Genomic DNA, 21,294 nt, shown 5'->3' with positions numbered 1-21,294 from the left:
TTAGGAGCTAACACAAGTCTAATCCCTTTTCCACATAAAGTCTGTCAAGTGTTTGAAGGCAACTATCATATCACCCCCTAAACCTCTCCTCCAGGTTAAATATTTCCATTGTTTTCATCTGATCCTCACATGGCACAAAGACCCTTGACTATCCTGGTTGCCCACCTGGGTGCCCGGGACTGAACACAATATTCCACGTGGGGTATGGCCAGAACAGAGCAAGGGGACAATCACCTTCCTAGAACCGTCTGAAGGTTAGGAATCCAGGACTGGTTCTTATGCTCAGCCACTTTTCTGAGTGCTGCAGGCTTTAGAACAAGTTTATAACACCTGAGAAGGAAAAAGAAAACACACTATCCCCGTGTTCTTGTTTATCTAAGAGACACTCCTTGTACTTCTCTATTCACTGAACTAGGTTAACATACTAAAATTACCTAAGAAAATAATGAACAAAGGTCACATCATCCCACCTGCTAGATAGGATGGGATTGTCTTTTTCTTCTTCTTATTTTTTTTAGTATTACTTTGCTATCTCTCTTAGCTGAATTTCATTCTCAATGTATTTCGTAAAATATTTTATAAAATTCATGGAACCTGAGTCCCTCCTCTGTTGATTTGGAGGCCAGATTATTGTAAAATTATAGAAGGAGACCTATGTATAACGATGATGAGGAGACTCGCAGCAGGGGAAGGGAAGAGGGGAGGTGGTTGGGAAGGGGAAAGGTGTGCCAATGATTCATTTCCTTTTGGAGCTAGCTTTGGGGACTATGGTGTTCTATATACCCATTCCTCCTCTTTTCCACCAATTCATACTTATTTCAGATTTCCAAAGCCAATCTCAAAAATCACCTCCTTTAGAAAGTCTCCTTTGATGAACACCTTGGCAAATAATTCACATGTAGACTTGGGAGACATAAGTATGTATTGAGTTAGACCTGGGAGGTTTGGATAGACTCAGAGATTAGATAGACTGCATGGAAGGATGGAAGGAATCAGAGATCTTCTAATTCTATTCCTTTATTTTACAGATGAGGAAAGTGAGACATAGAGAAGATATTTACCTCAAGTCACTGAGTGGCAAGGCTGTAGCACAACCAGTTCTTTCATGGTCCAGTGCTATTTATACTACTACTACTATATCAAACAAAATTTTCATGAGCAAAGAGTTGGATTTAGAAATGTTTTCAAAATTGCTGGTAGGTTAGGAAGACAATGGCTACTTGAAATTGTTGCTATTGTTACCTTGTAATTTAATGGTCTTTTCTCAGTTCTCATCCTTGTTGAACTCTGCAGCATTTGACAATGCTGGTCCTTTCTCCTCCTGTATATTTTCTCTTCTCTGGATTTTTGTGACTGCTCTCTCCTCTCTTTTCCTACTTTCCCCATCTCTTTTATCTTCACAGCAAATCCACTAACTGTGGGTGTCCCCCAAGGTTTTGTTGAGGTATTCTCTTTCCTCTCCCTCTCTTCCTTGGTAATTTCATTAGCACCGGTGAGTTCCACTTTAATCTTTATTCAGGTGATTCCTATTGAAGAGAGAGAGATGGGAGAGCTGGTTCAAAATGTGAATAAATTTATTTAGGCCAGCTCTGTAGCCACTGGGAGCTTTATTGATGCAAAAGCAGTGGGGCCTGGGATTTCTCAAGGAGCTAAACAAAGGCAGTGATACAGGAAAAGGACCAGATTTACATAGGATGATTTTAGGGTTTCCTTATGGGGGTTACAGATCTAGGGTAAGTCTTTCAAGATAAAGAAGTCTTGTAAGATGAGATACAAGATAAGGGAGATAAAAAATCCCATTCCCTAGGATGAAGGATGGGGACAAGGAATTTTGTGGTCCAGGATAAGGAGAAGTTTTGTGGTAAGGGGAAATTTTAGCGGGCCATCAGGTTAAAAAATAAACCAAGAATTTCACAAAGTCAGTCCTTAATATTATTTTTTAACCCTTAGGGCACTGTTTCTATCCTCATCAATTCCTGTAGCTATGTATCCAAACCTAGTCTCTTTCCAGTGCTATAAGAAAGTTGTTCTGGAAAATTCCTAGTTGCATTTATGAAATTGTGTATAGTACTGGGTATGGGATCCTGTGCAGCTAAAGATGCTATATGTAGTGAGGTTTTGTGTATTTATCCTAAGCAGCATGGAAGTAATTGAGTCACATTTTTTATTCAGACCACCACAAAATATGGGCAATTCCATCAGGTTTAGTGCATTTAGCCAGCTGTAGAAGGGGTGGGGAGAGAGAAGGGAATTTGTATGTAATTCAGCCAAACTGCACATTTAGATAATGAAGTTATTTTTTTCTCCATAACAACATCTTTTGAATATGTGAATCTTTTGAATCCCTTCCTCTACTCACCCAGTTACTATTGTAATCCTGACTGACTGATTGGACAGTTTCCAGGATATAAGTCTTGTAAACAGAGCACTTACTATGAAAGACCCAGGAAAAACAACCTTGATAAAGAAGTGTTGAGGGGAATCCAGGGGAAGATACAACCATTAAATTAATATTTGGGTAGTTGTGCTGAGATGGCAGCGCTGACTTGTATATGAGCAATCCATCTGTAGTCCCACCAGGAAAGGTCAATTCAAAGGATCAGAGCTGAGGGAGAGAACTCAGTGACCTGTGAATGGAATATAGAATAATAAATAGTAAATGTATTATTAAACCAATCAATCAAAAAACCATTTACTGAGCCCCTACTATGTGTCATGAACAGTATTAGGCATAGGGCATCCAAGAACAAAGAATAAATTACTTTGCCCAACTGTACGCCCATAAATTCAACAATCTAAATAAGATGGATGATTATTTTTAAAAATATAAATTGCCCAGATTAACAGAAGAGGAAGTTGAGTACTTAAATAACCCCATCTCAGAAAAGAAAATTGAATAAGCCATCAATGAACTCCCTAGGAAAAAATCTCCAGGGTCAGATGGATTTACAAGTGAATTCTATCAAACATTTAAAGAACAGTTAATTCCAATACTATAGAGACTATTTGGGAAAATTGGGGCAGAAGGAATCCTCCCAAATTCTTTTTTATGATACAAATATGGTTCTGATACCTAAACCAGGAAGAGCCAAAACAGAGACAGAAAATTATAGACCAATTTCTCTAATGAATATAGATGCAAAAATTTTAAATAAGATATTAGCAAAAAGAATACAATAACTTATCATGAGAATAATACATCATGATCAGGTAGGATTCATACCAAGAATGCAGGGCTGGTTCAATATTAGAAAAATTATTAGCATTATTGATCATATCAACAACAAAACTAACAGAAACCATGATTATCTCAATAGATGTAGAAAAAACTTTTGACAAAATACAACACTCATTCCTATTGAAAACACTGGAAAACATAGGAATAAATAGAACTTTCCATAAAATAATAAGCAGTATCTACCTAATACCATCAGCAAGCATTATATGCAAGGGGAACAAGCTAGATGCATTTCCAATAAGATCAGAAGTGAAACAAGGATGTCCATTATCACCACTGTTATTCAATATGATATTAAAAATGCTAGCTGTAGCAATAAGAGAAGAAAAAGAAATTGAAGGAAGTAGAATAGGCAAAGAAGAAACTAAGTTATCTCTCTTTGCAGATGATATGATGATATACTTAGAGAATCCCAGAGAATCAAATAAAAAACTCCTTGAAATAATAAACAACTTTGGCAAAGTTGCAAGTTACAAAATAAACCCACATAAATAATCTGCATTTCTATATATTACTACCAAAGCCCAACAGTAAGAGATAGAAAGAGAAATCCCATTTAAAGCTCGGATAGACACTATAAAATGTCTGTGAGTCTACCTGCCAAAACAAACCCAAGGATTATATGAACACAATTACAAAACACTTTTTGCACAAATAAAGTCAGATCTAAGTAGGTGGAAAAATCATCAATTGCTCATGAGTAGACTGATCCAATATAATAAAAATAAATGTAATTATTTTCTAGAGCTAGAAAAAATATCAAAATTCATCTGGAAGAACAAAAGTTCCAGGATATCAAGGGAACTGATGAAAAGAAATGCTGGGGAAGGTGGTCTAGTCCTACAAGATCTCAAATTGCATTATAAAGCAGCAATCATCAAAACCACTTGGTACTGGCTAAGAAACAGAGGGGTAGACCAGTGGAATAGGTTAGGTATGCAAGACATAGTAGTTAATGAATATAGCAATCTACTGTTTGATAAACCCAAAGACCGTGACTTCTGGGATAAGAACTCACTGTTTGACAAAAATTGCTGGGAAAACTGGATAACAGTGTGGTGGAAACTGGACATAGGCCAATGTCTGACACTGTACACAAGAATAAAGTCCAAACTGGATACATGATCTAGGTATAAATATTGATACTATAAACAAATTAGGGGATCAACGAATAGTGTATTTCCCAGATTTATGGAAAATGGAGAAATTTATGACCCAACAAGAGAGAACATTATGAAGTACAAAATGGATAATTTTTATTAAATTAAATTGAAAAGTTTTTGCACAAACAAACCCAATGCAACCAAGATTAAGAGGGAAGCAGAAAACTGGGAAAGAATTTTTGCAGCTAGTGTCTGTGATAAAGGCCTCATTTCTAAAATATATAGAGAACTGAGTCAAGTGTACAAGAATATGTCATTCCCTAATTGATAAACAGTCAAAGGATATAAACAGGCAATTTTCAGAGGAAGAAATTAAACATATCTATAATCATATGAAAAAATGCTCTAAATCATTACTGATTAGAGAGATGCAAATCAAAACACTTCTGAGGTACCACATCACACCTATCAGATTGGCTAACATGACAAAATAGGAAGATGATAAATGATGGAGAAGATGTGGGAGAGTTGGAACATTAATTCATTGTTGGTGGAGCTGTGCTCATCTGTTCTGGAGAGCAATTTTGAACTAAGCTCCAAAGGGCTACAAAAATGTACATACCCTTTTACCCAGCAATATGGCTTTTGGGACTCTATCCCAAAGAGATCATAGAAATGGGAAAGGGTTCCATATGTACAAAAATATTTATAGCAGCTCTCTTTGTGGTGGCCAAAAACTGGAAATCAAGGAGATGCCCATCAATTGGGGAATGACTGAACAAGCTGTGGTATATGAATGTCATGAGATACTATTGTGCTATGAGAAACAAAGAGCAGGTAGACTTCACAGAAGCCTGGAAAGACTTATATGAACTGATGCTGAGTGAAAGGAGCAGAACCAGAAGAATTTTGTACACAGCAACAACCACAGTGTGTGAGGAATTTTTCTGGTAATCTTAGTACCTCATTGAAATTCATACACTTGAAAAATTTCCATTGGACTCGAGACAAAATGCCTTCTACTTCCAGAGAAGACCTATGGAATTGGATCACAGATAGAAATAGACCATTTTCTTTTGTATTATGTTCTACTTTGTTTTGTTTTATGGTTTCTCCCATTCATTTTAATTCTTCTATGCAACATGCATTTGATAGGAATGTACATGTAGAACTTATATAAGATTATATGCCATCTCAGGGAGGGAGTGCAGAGGGAGGGGGGAGTAAAGGGGAGGGAGTGGAAAAAATCTAAGATATATGGAAGTGATGGTGGAACATTGAAAACAAATAAAATAATTCAATTAAACAAACAAATAAAACTAACAAAAAAATCCACTTGGATCTTGATTTATTTGAATTGTCTATTTTTAACAATTACCTGGATAGGCAATATTTTTATAAATATTTGCCCTTTGATAATATTGGTCTAATTTCATTCCATACAAACTTTGTTGGCTTCAGTTTGTAGGATTCTTCCACAATAGTTCCAATCTAGTTATTAGACATCTAAATAATAACTAAATTGTTATTTTAGTCATTTTAAAGACAGATCAACTATGAGATTATCCAATTAATCATACTGTGATTTTCTTTTATATCATGAAAAAGTCAAACTAGTTTCAAAAATGATCACATAGACGTGACATTGGTCTGAAGGGCACAGTGAAGAGATGAGTTGCACAGTTCAAATAACTCATCTGAATCATTCTGGCAAAAAAAAAAAAAGGATTCTTTAGTATTTCTTTGCTTTTCCTTAATCTATTTGAATCAGTTCATCAATCAATTAACATTTATTAAGTACCTACTATGTGCCAGGCACTATTCTAACAGCTGAGCATACAAAGAGGCAAAAGACAGTTCTTAGCCTCAAGAAGCTTATGATTGAATGTGGGAAACAATATGCAAAAAAACCCAGCAAATTATTTGCAGGATAAATAGGACATAATTAACATTGGGCAAATACTAACATTAACAGGAGTTAGGGAAGGCTTCCTGTACAAGGTGGAATTTTGTTGTTGCTGTATGTCCATTCTTGAACAGGACCAATGACATAATGAAGGTGATGTCTTGACTTGTGAATGAATTGGATTTAAATGAGGCAGAGCTGTGCAAAGTCAGCAGCTTCACTTTCCCCTCTAGAGTCATTGTAGTTCAGTGGCAAGACAAAAGTCTATACAAACAGGTGATGGCCCCAGGTGGATTTTTAGTTGGGACTTAAAGAAAGCCAGAGAGGTCAGTAATTGGATTAGAGGGAGGACAGTGTTCCATGCATGGCAGACCCCTAGAGGAAATACCTAGAGAGCTGAGAGAATGTTTTGCTCATGGAACAGTGAGGAAGTCAATGTCACTGCATCAAAGAGTATATGCTGTGGAGTAAGGTGTAAGAAGACTTGGAAAGGTAAGAAGGGGTTAGATTATAAACGGCTTTGGATGCCAAACAGAGCATCTCATGTCTGATCTTGGAGGCCACTGGAGGTTTATTTTAAGTAAGTGGGGGAGAGAAGGAAGAGTTGACTTGTTCAGATCTGGAAAAGAGTGGATTAGAGTGGGAAGACACTTGAGGCAGATAGACCCATCAGCAGCCTATTGTAATAACGTGATGGGGCATTGTCAGAGGAGAGAAGGGAGCATATTCAAGAGATGTTGCAAAGGTGAAATTGACAGGCCTTGGCAACAGATTGGAAAAGTAGTGTGAGAGATAATGAGGAATCCAGGATGACTCCTAGGTTTTGAGGCTGAGGGACTGGGAGGATAGTATTGTTCTCTACAGTCATAGGAAAGGTAGGTAGATGGAAGGGTTTAGGGGGAAGGATAATAAGTTCTGTTTTGGATACATTGAGTTTACAATGTTTACTGGACGTCTAGTTTGAGATGTCTGAAAAACAGTTGGAGATGTGAGATTGGAAGGCAGCTGATGGTTTGGGGCAGGATAGATAGATTTGAAAATCCTCAGCATAGAGATGGCAATTAAATCCATGTGAGCTGATGAGATCATCAAGTGAAGTTGTATAGAGGGAGAGGAGAAAAAGGTCCAAGGACTGAACCCTGAGGCATACTTATGGTTAGAAAGCATGATCCAGCAAAGGAGAGAGAGAAGAAGTGGTTAGATAGACAGGACAAGAACCAGGAGAGTATTGTCCTGAAAACCCAGAGAGAGGAGAATATGAAGGAGGAGAGAGTGATCAACAGTGTCAAAGGCTAAAGAGAGGTCAAGGAGAATGAGGACTGAGAAGAAGGCATTGAACTTGGCAAGTTAATAGCTTGCCAAAGTTAATAACTTCGCAGAGAGCAATTTTGGTTAAATAATAAGGTTGGAAGATGGATTGTAAGGGTTTAAGAAAAGAATGAGAGAAGATGGAGTGGAGACACCTATTATAGGTAGCCTTTTCAAGTAGTTTAACTACAAAGGGCAGAAGAGATGTAAAATGATAGTGCATATGAAAGGATGAAGTGAAGTTTTTTTCAGGATAGGAGAGATAATCGGCATGATGGCCTTGTTCTGATATTAGGCAAATTTTCCCAGAAGAGTGAGACTGTTGACCTTGTACATGGTTGATACTCAAAAGCTATAAGCCTGGAAAGGAAATAGATCCTTTCTTGAGCAGAGTCTGACTGGAGAGTTTCCAGAAAGTTATCAGGGAAAAGAAAAGAAAAAAAATTGATATAGGGACAGGTGAAGAGGAGATTGCTTTGTTTTGTATTTTCCTTTAGTTTCTAGAGACTCAAAGTGTGATCAGATGGTGACTAAGGTAACCTTTGTCTTGATAAGAGAAATGACCTTAGTGTTGATGTGGGTCCCAACCTTGGTGACTTGCCTGAGGTCATTTGTCCATAACAGTACCTTTTAGCTTTGTGAAAACAAGCATACCAGGCCCCCAAGGAGATCTGGTTTCCTTTGAGCTTTCTCAAGTTTTCTTGTGGAGATCAGGATTGACCCAGAAAAGCTGACTGCAGGTGAATTTCTCAGCAATATCTGGCCTATGTTTACTGGCAAAGGATTAACTGCCAGTCACCCATGGTCAGTAGGTTTCACTTTCATCACGGGAAGATCATAGCTTGCATACAAACCAGGAACAATATTTAGAAATAATACAATGGTGTAGGAGTGCTTTGGATTGTGGCACTTCACAGGCTCTTTTGTCTTTACTTGGAGGGGAGGTCTTTAAGCATTGACATAGGTAGATTAGAAGAAATGATGGCTAGGAAATAGGCACATTAAAAATGAATGATAGTGGTGAAGAGGTTATATGATGGCTTTGAAGTCAGTAAGACACGTTTTCAAATCCCTTCTTTGACCTTGAGTATGTGACACCAGGCAAGTCACACAACTTCTTGGTGCTTTAGACAAATTTTTAAGACTCTAGTTGGCAGGGAAGTTGATCTATATTGGTGGAAGGAATACCTTCACCTATCAGTTCCCTATTCCATTGAAATCAGAGATCTAGTCCTTTTCCCTATCCTATAAGACAAAGGTATGAAGGGGAAAATGGAATGTCCAGGGCTTTTTTTACACTCCATCCCACAAAGAGTGATGTTGAAATAGAACTTTATCTTGGGATAACTATGAAGTTTGGGGATGAGGGGGAGAAGAGAAGGTGGGGTAAAAGGCAATCTTTTCCCCATATTAGGTTTCCTTGTCCTGTGAAAGAGAGAACATTGATCTCATATATGACCTCTTGCTCAAAAACTATAAATCTGAAAAGGAAACAGTTTCATATGGAACCTGAGTGTAGAATTTTTTTGGTAATTCATCCTATTAAAAAAAAAAGATTGGATACAGGAAGGAGGCATTGAGGAAAAGGGAAATTTGTTCTGTATGAGCCTCTGGTTTCCAGGGATTCAGAGTGCTATCAGCTGGTGACTCAGGTAGTAGCTTGTCTTTCACTTGATCAAAATGACCTCAATGTTTACATAGCCTCCAAAGCATAGAATGTCACCTCTTGTCTTGACTTTTGTAATAGTCTCCTAATTAGGATCTCTACATCTAGCTTCTCCCCTCTTTAATCAATCCTTGGATCTTTCCACCTGCTGAACTGATATTCTGGAAGCTACAGGCACTCATAGATTACTGTCTGGGAGTGCCAGCACACCCTTGAGGAATGTTCCCATTGGTTCTTTCTCATAGGGTAGCCTCTTATACCTGTCCACATTCTAGATAGGCCTCTACAGAAAGCATAGATCTGGTCTTATCACTCCCACGTTCAAGAAGCCTCTAGAATAAAATAAAGCTCTTTTGTTGGGTGTTTTAAACCTGCTCTGATCTGACTCCAACCTGACTTGCTCAGGATCACACAAATAATAAGTAGCCAAGGCCAGATTTGAACTCAGGAAGATGTCTTCCCAATTCCAGGCCTGGCACTCTATCCACTTTGATGCTTTGTTTTTTTGTATTGTTATCCCTCTAACATAGCACTTGGCACATAGTAAGCATTTAATACATTTTTTGAACTGGGGTATTCCTAGAGGACTCTACTCAGATGTAATTTGCAACGAATTTGTGGCCAACTCCATGAACTTTCCAGGAAACATTATTGCCATGAAATTTTTTGTTTTATGAACCTATGGAAAATTAAGGTAGTGATTAAGATTGGACAGTGTCCAGAAGATAGGTTCATTGAATTTCCGTGATACCATCCCATTACTCAGATCATCTAGGAACTTGGGCCACTGTTGCTCCCTACTCTGCTATAATGTGCAAGAATTACTTGGTGCCAAATGGATAATTTCATTAATGTCCAGTTATCTTCTGGGCCTGCAGATCTGCAAAGACCTTAATTTGAAGGGCTGAACTTGATGAAGATATTAAAGCATTGTTCTCAGAGTAAATGTATTTGCTTTGGGTACAGGCATCAACAATTCCTTTTCATGTTATCATATTCATCTTTCATTGAATGCAAGGAAGAAATGGTCCCACCAGTACCAGTGACTTCCTTCTTACTCTTTACTGGTTTTTCTCAGTACTTGTATTTTCTTTCACCTGTCTGTGGTAGGTGACTCTCTTGGCTACTTACTGCAATAGGTAACACTCTTGGCCACTTATTGCCTTCTTATTGCCTTCTAATCTCCTGGAACACACCTATTCTGGTTCTACTACTTCTCTATGTCATTTAATGCTGCCTTGGTCTCCCAACCCCATACTTGTGGGTGTTCCCTAAGATTTGATCCTTGATTGTTTGCTCTTTTCTCAACATGTTCTCTCCTTTGAATGGCTTATCCTCCCTCATAACTTTGACTATCCCCTTTGCAGATAATTAACAAATCTTTATCTTTAGCTCTGATCACCTTCCCAGTCCTATACTTCCAGCTGCCTCCATTAAGCATTTTCCAAATGGATGCCTACCATCATGTTACTAAAAATCAATATTAGCATGGCATTCAATGCTTTTTAAATCTCAGTTCTTTATTTTACTGTGAGTTCACTTTTTCTCCCCTTTCTCTTTACTCCTTTTATCTGTTCACCAAGTCCTATTGATTTTTCCTTCAAAATGTTTTATCTGCACCTTACATTTCATTCCTTATTAGCTTATTATTATTATTATTTTAGTTGTTATTGTTTGTCATCACAATAGTAATATTAACAGTACTGGTAAGTAGGATTTATATAATGATTTTAAGTTAACAAAGTGTGTTATGTATATTATGTCTTTTAATCTTCACAGTAATACTGTGAGGTAGGTACTGTTATCATCTGTATTTTATGGGGGAAGAAACTAAGACTTAGAAATTAAGCAGTTTGTCCAGGGTCACATAACTAGTGAGTGTCTGAGGATGGATTTAAACTCAGGTCTTTCTGATTCCAGGTCCAAAACTAACAATTACTCCATGAAGTTGTACTATTTGCCTTCATTACATCATGAGATAGATTCCTCTCTCTCATTTTATCTCCTCATTCCAGTCCCATCTTCTTCTAATTCATTTGTGCCTCACTGGCAGATTAATCTTCCCAATATACCATTTTTGTCAAAGCTTCACCCCCTTAGAGATTTCAATAACTTTCCATTGTTTACAGGACAAAGTCCAAAATACTTAGCCCAACGTTCAAAGTCTTTCAATTCTCAACAAAATTTACCTATTTCACCTGCTTTGCTCCAGTCAGGTTAATCTGTGACTCTAGAACACCTCAAGTTTATTCCTATGTCCCAAACTGTTATCCCTGCCTGGAATACTTTCCCACCTTCTCTCTAGGTTTCTGGCCGAAGTGCCCTCTTCCTTCTTCTCCCAAGTTTTCCCTAGTCATCCCAGCCTACTATTTCTCTCTCCCTCCTTTGATTTTGCATGTCACTCAGGGTCTGCATTACTCATTTTGATACCTGATCTATCTTGGAGTATATTATTCCCACAAACATTTTCCCCTCCTCTGAACTTCTATTGTACTTGTAATGAAGAAACTCTCTAGATTAATACTCACTGCTTTGCTAACTATTCCATTTTTTTAAAACTGTATCTTCGCAACAGGGATTACAATTTTCTTGAGGGCCTGCCCATGTCTTAAGCTCCTTTCACACTGCTCATGGTGCCAGCTATATGGCAAATCATCAATAAGTACTCAAGTTGAATTGATTCAACTTATTTGGAAGCATAATAATATGGAAATTTGTTTTGTATGATTGCATATGTGTATTCTATATTAAATTGCTTGTCTTCTCAAGAAGTGAGGAGATGAAAGAAGGAGGGAGAACATTTAAAACTCAAAATGTAACAGAATGTTAAAAATTGTTTTTATACCTAATTGGAAAAAAGTAAAACAAAAAAACAAAAAAATAGGAAGCATGAAACAAAAAATGAAATTAATTTGCAGGAGCAAATTTTGACAAGTTTAATAACATGAAAAATAATAATAACTAGAAAATTTTGACAGGTTTAATAATAATTCTTTGAACTTAAGGTCACGAACTTCAATTCTAGGCCTTGTTATTGTCATGTCTGATACTTGATGACCCCATTTGGACTTTTCTTGGCAAAGATGCTAGAGTGGTTTCCTATTTCCTTTTCATTTTACAGACAAGGAAACTGAGGTAAACAAGGGTCTCACAGGTAGCGTCTGAGGTCAGACTTGAACTCCTGATCAGGAGTCTTACTGATTCCAAACCCAGTGCTGTATCCATTGCACCACCCAGCTACCCAATACTGTATTTGACCAAAATAGAGTTTTCTCAGAGAGCAAACAGTTCAGACTTCTCTTCCTTGAAGTCATTTATTAATGAGACAACTGTTACCAGAGGATCATCTACCAGCCTATGACCTCAGCTTTGCTTAAGCAGCCCTGCAATTGCTTCTGATTCTCACTGTGCTGTTCCTTCTTGCCTCTCCTCTGATAGCAACAAGTGAACTGGACTTGAGATATGGAAAAATGTGAATATACACTTGGCCTACTTTGTCTTCTATCTTTCTCAGAAAGTCATGGCAACTACATGAAGGGCCAGGGTCACACAAGTAATAAATATTAGAGGTAAAATTTGAACCCTGGAGTCCCCTCCTCTGAGCTCCAAATTCTGCCTTCCACTTAAAAAATTGTGAGTCTAGGAAGGACTTATTTATAAGAGAAGAATAAATTCATAAACTGTACAGGAGTACAATGGCTGTCTACGACATGGGTGGAAGAGAAAAAACATGAAATTTGGAGTCAGAATAACCCAAGTTCAAATCCTAGTTTGGTCACATGCCACCTGTCTAACCATGGGCAAGCCATTTTACCTCTTGAGGCCTCAGTTTCCATCAACAAAATAAAGGGTTAAGCTAAATGATATCTGACATCCCTCTCTGATCCTAGACGGATTAGATTTCTTTCTTAAGGACCATGCCTTAACCCCAAATCACTATCGCTCTCATTGATTGGCCAACAAAAGGTCCCAGGCCAAGCCCCACTTGGTCATTGCTTGGGCCCTGCTTGGCTCAGAATGCATGTAAATGCAAGTCATTTCTATTTTGGCCAGAAACCCCAAGGATTCTCACCTTCCAGACAGATTTATTTATTTGTTTAATTTTTCATTTGGTAAAGAATCAATTATCAGCCTCAATTCTTACTAAGCCTTAATCATTGAAAGGGAGTTGCCTCAGTCAAACTGAGACCTGTTAAAGACCTTAGCTTGAAAAGACCAGGCTCCCCCCACCCCCTTCATCGTAGGCCATCTCCAGTTGTCCTGATCAATGTTTCATCACTGGACCCAACTAGTTATTATACTTCTTTGAATGTTTAAGAGGAGAACAGTTTCTCTGATGGGGAAATATCATGAATAAGGGCAGGCTGCATAAATAATTTGTTTTACAAATGGGGCCCCAGAAAGAGTTATAGGACATATGAAGAACTGGGGCTAGGGGAACCTTCTAGCTGGGACCTAGGGATCTCCAAATGTGGATGTGCCTCCAAGTACCCCAATGTGGTAAATGAGAGAGAAGACAAAAAAGATTGAAAATGTATTTGCAAATATAAATCACTGCTGAAATTGACGGGGTTCAGACTCCGAGAACCTCCTTGAATCCTCCGACTTAATCTGTCCTTTCATACTCAGATCTGTTGTCCTTGGCCTAGCCTGGCCTTCCATTGTTACCTCTTGATTACCCCACCTACATCCCACCCAAGCCCTGCATTGTCTGAACCTCAACAAAATCACTCACATTTTAAAGTGATATTAAACATTTACAAAAATAATTAGTCTGCATAGAATGTTGAGTTTTGGGGAACTGGGGACCCCAAAAAGCTGATACGCCAGGTCTTGCTCTAATGAATTTGACACAAGCCTTCTTAAAGCCAAAGAAAAACAAAAGTTTATTAAAGATTCGCTATACTGGGTTGAATCTTAAGAAGCCTAAGTGTTTGTAACACTTGTATTCACAAGCAGTCCAGACAGAATCTCAGTCAGATAGAGTCTGAGCTGGATTGAATCTGAGCACCTTCATGGAAGCGAGATGGAACTTAAATACAGAAAAAGACTGAGGGAAGAACCCAGGTGTGGACAAGTAGTCTGGAGCCCCAAGGATGGTCTTCATAGAGGAGGTCAAGCCTGTAATGTAGAACAAACCCAGGGGGAATCCTGATGGAAGTGGCAGGGAATCCAGACAATCTGATCTGTGATCCTATGGGTGGATTTCAATCAGAGATTGAAAGTGTGTGGGATAAAAAGACCCTTATTCAAAATCTTAAATAAATGAAGAGGCTTCTCAATAAGAACAGAAAGGAAAGGATTTGTTACAATTCTTGAGAAAGGGACGTCCTTCCACCAGTTTGGGGAACCTGGTGGAGGGAGGCAACTTACAGAAATTGAAGCACAATTTTATACCCTAGTGCAGAGAATCCTATCTCCCCACTATCCCACCTCTCCATTGGCTGGGAGGCAGTCTCACAATCTAAGTGCAAAATACTAGACAAACCCTGGGAAATCTTCACCTATCCCAACACAATTACCTTATTTAACATCTAAATTAACTGCTGATTTGACTTTAGAAAAGAGGGGAGGGGGAGAAGCAGGAGCTGGTAGTGTTGATGTGGCAACAGTACAGAAAACAAAGGGGAGATTTGAGTAACTTCCAAGTTTTGGCTAGAGCCCATGGCACTTTCACAAAGAAAGCTGGTAGCTGGTAAGGGGGCAGGAACCAAATGACTGTCCACAAGCCCTGGATACCTGAAACTCAGGTATCCAGGTAGAGAGAGGCCTTATGGAAGAGAAATTTTATTTAGAAAATCCAATATTCCCCATATTTTTATTATGAAAAGTCTTCACAGTCTCCTCATCTCACTCAAAAGTGATGTGGATAGAAACAGTGTCCTAAGAGTTAAAAATAATATTAAGGATTGACTTTGTGAAGTCCTTGGTTTATTTTCTAATCTGAAGTTACCCTAAAGTCTCCCTTTGCCACAAAACTTCCCCTTATCTTAGACCATATAATTTCTTGTCCCAGCAAATGGGATTTCCTTATCTCCCTTCTCTTGTGTCCCATCCTGTGTCTTTGTGACTTTGTGACTGTGACTTACCCTAGATCTCCAACCTCCACAAGGAAACCTTAAAATCATCCTATATAAGTTTGACCCTTTTCCTATATCACTGCCTTTGTTTAGCTCTTTGCTAAATCTCAGGCCTGCTGCTTTTGTGTAAAGCTCCCCATGGCTGCAGAGCAAGTCTAAGTGAATTCTTTCACATTTTGAACCAACTCTCCCATCTCTCTCTTGGACCAAAGTATATTTTAAGTTTCTATCATTAATCTCATCACACTATTATTATCCTTTCTAAACCTTCATTTTTCTTAAAAGAGCTGCTCATATTATCTGTATTCAAGTGAATCTAGTGACAGAGGGCTATATAATACTCATCTAAGGTAGAGTAGGGGAGATATGCAAAAGGTATGTGCTGGCCAAAGAGACTATTTTGTGGAGAACTTGCTTGGGACAGGAGAGATCACATGGTGATCAGAAGAGGTGAGACAAGGACACTCTCAAGTACTTTGAAATTGATTGTGTGACTTGGGAGACACTGGCACAGGACTGCTTAGCATGGCATGCACACATCAGAGAGACTGCTGTGCTTTATGAGCAAAGCAGAATTGAAACAGCTCAAAGGAAATATAGGATGCGCAAATTTAGAGAATCCTCCCCAAATGTTCACACTATTTGTGCCCAATTTGTGGTAGAACATTCCAAAGCTCCTATTGGTCAGATCAGCCGCACTTAGACACATTGAAACTTAGACTTTATCATAGTGATATCATTTTGATCTTCTTCGAGAATGAAGGACAACAACTACCACCATCAGCGGAGGTAAGGAAAACTTGCCAGATCACCTAGATGGGTCACTAAAAGTAAAGTACTATGTCTTTGGGACTTGGACCTCAAAGAACTCAGATCTCAGATGTTAACCTGAGCCACTGGGCCTGTCCCAGGCAATAATCCTTTTAACTGCCCTTTCATGGGGGCCCTCCCACCACTTAACTCCTTCCATTGTCTGCATCTGGCCACACCTCAGCCTAATTGCCACTCCTTAATCCCATCCAGATTTTCCCACAGTCTTTCTGTATAAAAGTTATTAGTTTTATACTATCAACTGTACTATAGTTGATAAACTATACTATAATAAATATACTAAAATAAACTATACTAGTTTTATCAAAAGCTCAGATTCTTAAAATCTGTCCCACTTATATGGGCATCACAAATATCACAGACTCACTAGGAGTCTGGCCTACTTCTATTGGTGTTACAATAAACTCACTACTTGGACTGAAAGGCTTGAGTGGTCAAATTGTTACAAGGAAGACCCCTGCCCTGTACCCTTGCATTTCAGGGTTCCCAGCATCCCTAGACCACAACAACCTGAGCTATGGCCGCTCTTGGTCTACAGTTTGGAGAAAGTGAGTCTACATTCTATGAACAACATATCTTACCAAACCAGACTCACCCTTAGGCACTGTGAGGCTACAGGACTCCAGTTTCCGTTTAGAACCACCTAGATGCTATGCATTAGATAGTGGTCACTGCCTCAGAATGAGGATGGTTACACTAGATTTGAGTCACAGAACCAGGCTGGGGTATAGTTAAAGGTCATCTAACCCCTGGGTTGAAATGCTGGCTCAGTTTCACCAACTAAGATATGTGTGGATATTCTGTATCTGTCAAGGGGACTGTCATCCAGGGGCTGAATTCATACCTTCATTTCTGGGGCAGGCTTGTGTGCCAAGTTCCAATGTGGCTTTTTTTCAAGATGAAGCCAAATTTCAGCTAACTTGGGCCAAGCTACTTTCTCATAATCCTTGGTTCTCTGATGGAGGGTTAACTTGTTGAGGGACACCCCTCATAGCAGATGTCAGCAGATGTTACTTGTATCCCTTTTTAAAACATCAATGACAATCCCAGTTTAAAGAGAGGCATTGAATATTTTACAAGACAATCACTTCTGAAAGATGTGACTTTGGAAGGATTATCCATTGATAATCAGCTGCAGTCCGTAAAGGTAAGCATACCTATCTAGAGTTTATGGAGATTTGTCTTTGACAAGAGACCTTTAGAGTCCTGAAACACTGGTAGGTTTATCTTTTTTTCTATGAGATCTTATTTCCTTTTGAGAGGAGCAAGAATTGGAAGGCGTAGGAATAAGATAAAGGAGGGGGTGATAGAAGGGAGGGAAGATTTGGGGAGAGGGTTAGTCCTCTGAGGAGGGACAGAATGAAAAGAGAGTGAGAATAGAATAAAAGGGAGGGAATAGGATAGGGGAAAATAAAGTTAACAATAGCAACTGTGAAAAAAATTTGAAGCAACTTTCTCTAATAAAGGCCTTGTTTCTCAAACATGAAATTCCCCAATTGATAAATGACCAAATGATATGATTAGTTTTCAGATGAAGTAACCAAAGCTATAGACATATGAAAAGTACTTTTAACTCACTATTTATTGGAGAAATGAAAATTAAAAAAATTCTGAGGTGCTACCTCATATCCATTAGATTGCCTAAAAACAGGTAAATGACAAAAGTTGAAGGGAATATAGGAGATGAGACATTAATGCATTGTTGGTGGAGTTGTGAACCTATTCAACCATTTTGTAGAGCAATTTTGGACTATGCCCAAAGGGCTATAAAACCTTGCACACCCTTTGACCTAGCAATACCACTACTAGGTCTATATCCCAAAAGACATAAGAAACATAAAGGAAAAGGACCTACATGTACAAAAATATTTAGAGTGGCTCTTTTCTGGGGGCAAAGAATTAGAAATTGAGGGAATGTCTAACAACTGGAGATGGCTGACCAAGTTGTGGTGTGGAATTGTGATGGAATACTATTGTGCTGTAAGAGATGATGAACAGGATGCTCTCAGAAAAAACTAGAGAGACTTGCATGGACTGATGCAAAGTGAAATGTATTGTGTACAAAGTAACTAGTATTGTAAGATGATTAGCTATAAATGACTTATTATTCTTGGAAGTGCAATGATCCAAGACAACTCTGAAGGCCTTATGATGAAAAATGCTATCCATCTGCAGAGAAAGAACTGATGGTGTCTGAATGTGGATTGAGGTAAACTTAAAAAAAAAAAAGAGATTGTAACAGGAGGTGTAAAAAGGAGGAAGCAGAAAATGGTAAATTACATCACAGGAAGAAGTACAAAATTATAGTAAAGGGAAAGGGGAGGGAGATGAACATTGTTTGAGAGGTACTCTCATCTGATTTGGTTCAAGGAGGGAACAATAAACTTAAGTATATAATTCTAACTAGTTCTGTAGGCAGTAGGAGGGGAAGGGGGAAGAAAGGGAAGGGGAAGCTAAAAGGGAGGGAAGAAGTAGTAAGAGTAAAGGGGAGTAAAAGGGAGGAGGGTTAAAAAAGGAAGGGAAGGCTACAGGAGGTGGTGGTGAAAAATGAAAACTATTGAGGAGGGGAAGGGAGACAGGAGAACTAAAAGCACAGATGGTGGGAAAGAGGATGGAGGGAAATACACAGATTGTAATCATAACTGTGAATGTAAATGGAGTGAACTCTTCCATAAAACAGAGATGAATGGACTAAAAGTCACAATCCAACAATATGTTATTTACAAGAAGCACATTTGAAACGGGGGAGTGGGATATACACGCGGTGAAGGTAAAAGGTTGGAGCAGAATATATTGTGCTTCAGCTGATGTAAGAAAAGCAGGGGTAGCAATCCTAATCTCAGACAAAGTGAAAGCAGAAATAGATCTATTCAAAAGGGATAAGGAAGGAAACTATATCCTGCTGAAAGGCACCAAAGACAATGAACAAATATCATTACTAAACATGTATGCTCCAAGTGGTATAGCATCTTAGAGGAGAGATTGGGGAAGCTGGAGGAAGCAACAGACAATAAAACTATACTAGTGGGGGACCTCAACCTCCCCCTCTCTGAACTTGATAAATCTAACCTCAAAATAAACAAGAAAGAGGTTAAGGAGGTAAATAAAACTCTAGATAAGGTAGATATGATAAATCTCTGGAGAAAGTTGAATGGGAATAGAAAGGAATATACCGTTTTCTCAGCAGTACATGGCACATGTACAAAAATTGACCATGTACTAGTACATAAAAACCTCACAATCCAGTTCAGAAAGGCAGAGATAGTCAATGCATCCTTCTCAGATCATAATGCAATAAAAATTACATGTAATCAAAGGTCATGGAAATATAAACCAAAAATTAATTGGAAACTAAACAATCTAATCCTAAACAAGAAGTCATAGAAACAATCAACAACTTCATTCAAGAGAATGACAATAATGAGACAACCTACCAAATCTTGTGGGATATTGCAAAAGCAGTTCTTAGGGGAAGTTTATATCTTTGAATGCCTATATAAATAAAATAGAGAAAGAGGAGATCAATGAATTGGAAATGCAGCTGAAAAGCTAGAAAAAGAACAAATTGAAAATCCCCAAGTAAATACCAAATTAGAAATACTGAAAACCAAAGGAGAGATTAAAAAAACTGAAATTAAGAAAACTATTGAACTAATAAATAAAACCAATAGTTGGTTTTATGAAAAAACTAATAAAATTGATAAACCTTTGGTCAATTTGATTTTTAAAAAGAAACAAGAAAACAAAATTACCAATATCAGAAATGAAAAGGTTGAACTCACCTACAGTGAGGAGGAAATTAAAACAATAATTAGAAATTACTTTGCCCATAAATCAAAGCAACTCTAAGGTACCACATCACATCTATCAGATTGGCAAACATGACAGAACAGGAAAATGATAAATGTTGGAGAGGATGTGGGAGAGTTGGAATACTAATTCATTGTTGGTGGAGATGTGAACTCATCCAATGATTCTGGAGAGCAATTTGGAACTATGCCCAAAGGGCTACAAAAATGTGCATATCCTTTGACCCAGCAATATTGCTTCTAGGACTGTATACCAAAGAGATCATAAAAATGGGAAAGGGTCCCATGTGTACAAAAATATTCACTGCAGCTCTTTTTGTGGTGGCCAAGAACTGGGCATCAAGAGGATGTCCATCAATTGGGGAATGGCTGAATAAATTATGGTATATGAATGTAATGGAATAGTGTTGCACTATAAGAAATGGTGAGCAAGAAGACTTCAGAGAGGCTTGGAAAAACGTATGTGATTTGCTGCTGAATGAAAGGAGCAGAACCAGGAGAACTTTGTGCACAGCAATGATCACAGTGGTCAAGAGTTTTTTCTGGTAAACTTGGATCTTCATAACCATGCAAGGACTTAAAAAAAAATTCCCATTGATCTTGTAAGGCAAAATGCCTTCCACATCCAGAGAAAAACTATAAATTCAATCACAGAATGTAGCAGATCATTTTTTGTGTGCATGTTTAATGTTTTGGTTTGTTATACGATTTCTCCCATTTATTTTAGTTTTTCTACACAGCATGACTATAGTGAAAATGTATTCAATAGGCATGTATGTGTAGATCCTATATAGAATTGTATGCCATCTTGGGGAGGAAGGAGGGTGATGGGGGATAGGTAGGGGGGAAAAAGTCTACGTTTTATGGTAGTGATTGTAGAACACTTAACATAAATAAAATTAATATATATTAAAAAAACAGAGGGGGCTTTGCTGCTAAGCTACCACTCAGTCTACAAAAGGATAGGCTCATTCATCTCCCCATCTCTCTAATGCCCTGTCAATGCATGTGGTTGGTTGGGCAGATGGCTAAATTCTTGCTCGTTTACTTGGGAAAGGAATAAGTAAAAATTAGGCCTTTAGTAAAGACTTTGTCTTCATGGTGCCCAAAGAAACAACCAATGCAGTGGGGGACAATGATATGAGCAATGGTGTCTCACCATTTTGCTAATGGTTAATGAGCAATTTTCAAGTTATTTATTTCTAGAGTTTGGTTTGGGTCCAGTTTTTGCTCATTCCTTTAGGGGATTTGTTTTAGAAGCAAATTAGGAATAGAGCCAGGGAAAGATTTAATACTAGTCCTTTGGTCTATCAGAAGTTCAGAGTGATTCTAGGGACCAACCTAGAGTTAAAT

General features: G+C 38.2%; 1 long non-coding RNA gene across 1 annotated transcript in view; it reads right to left on the bottom strand.

Moving 5' to 3' along the window:
* Window positions 1-1,001: 1,001 nt before the first annotated feature.
* LOC140506696 (uncharacterized) overlaps window positions 1,002-21,294 on the bottom strand; it is a 141,048-nt gene continuing 120,755 nt past the window's right edge. The window contains exons 2-3 of the long non-coding RNA XR_011968039.1: window positions 2,434-2,627; window positions 1,002-1,526 (exon numbers count right to left, since the gene is read on the bottom strand). This is a non-coding gene — a long non-coding RNA (uncharacterized lncRNA). The remainder of the gene's footprint in view (window positions 1,527-2,433; window positions 2,628-21,294) is intronic.

Source organism: Notamacropus eugenii, chromosome 5 (genome assembly GCF_028372415.1).
Source record: "Notamacropus eugenii isolate mMacEug1 chromosome 5, mMacEug1.pri_v2, whole genome shotgun sequence".
Taxonomy (NCBI): Eukaryota; Metazoa; Chordata; class Mammalia; order Diprotodontia; family Macropodidae; genus Notamacropus; species Notamacropus eugenii.
Note: the sequence above shows the minus strand (reverse complement) of the source record. Positions and strands in the feature narration are given on the sequence as shown.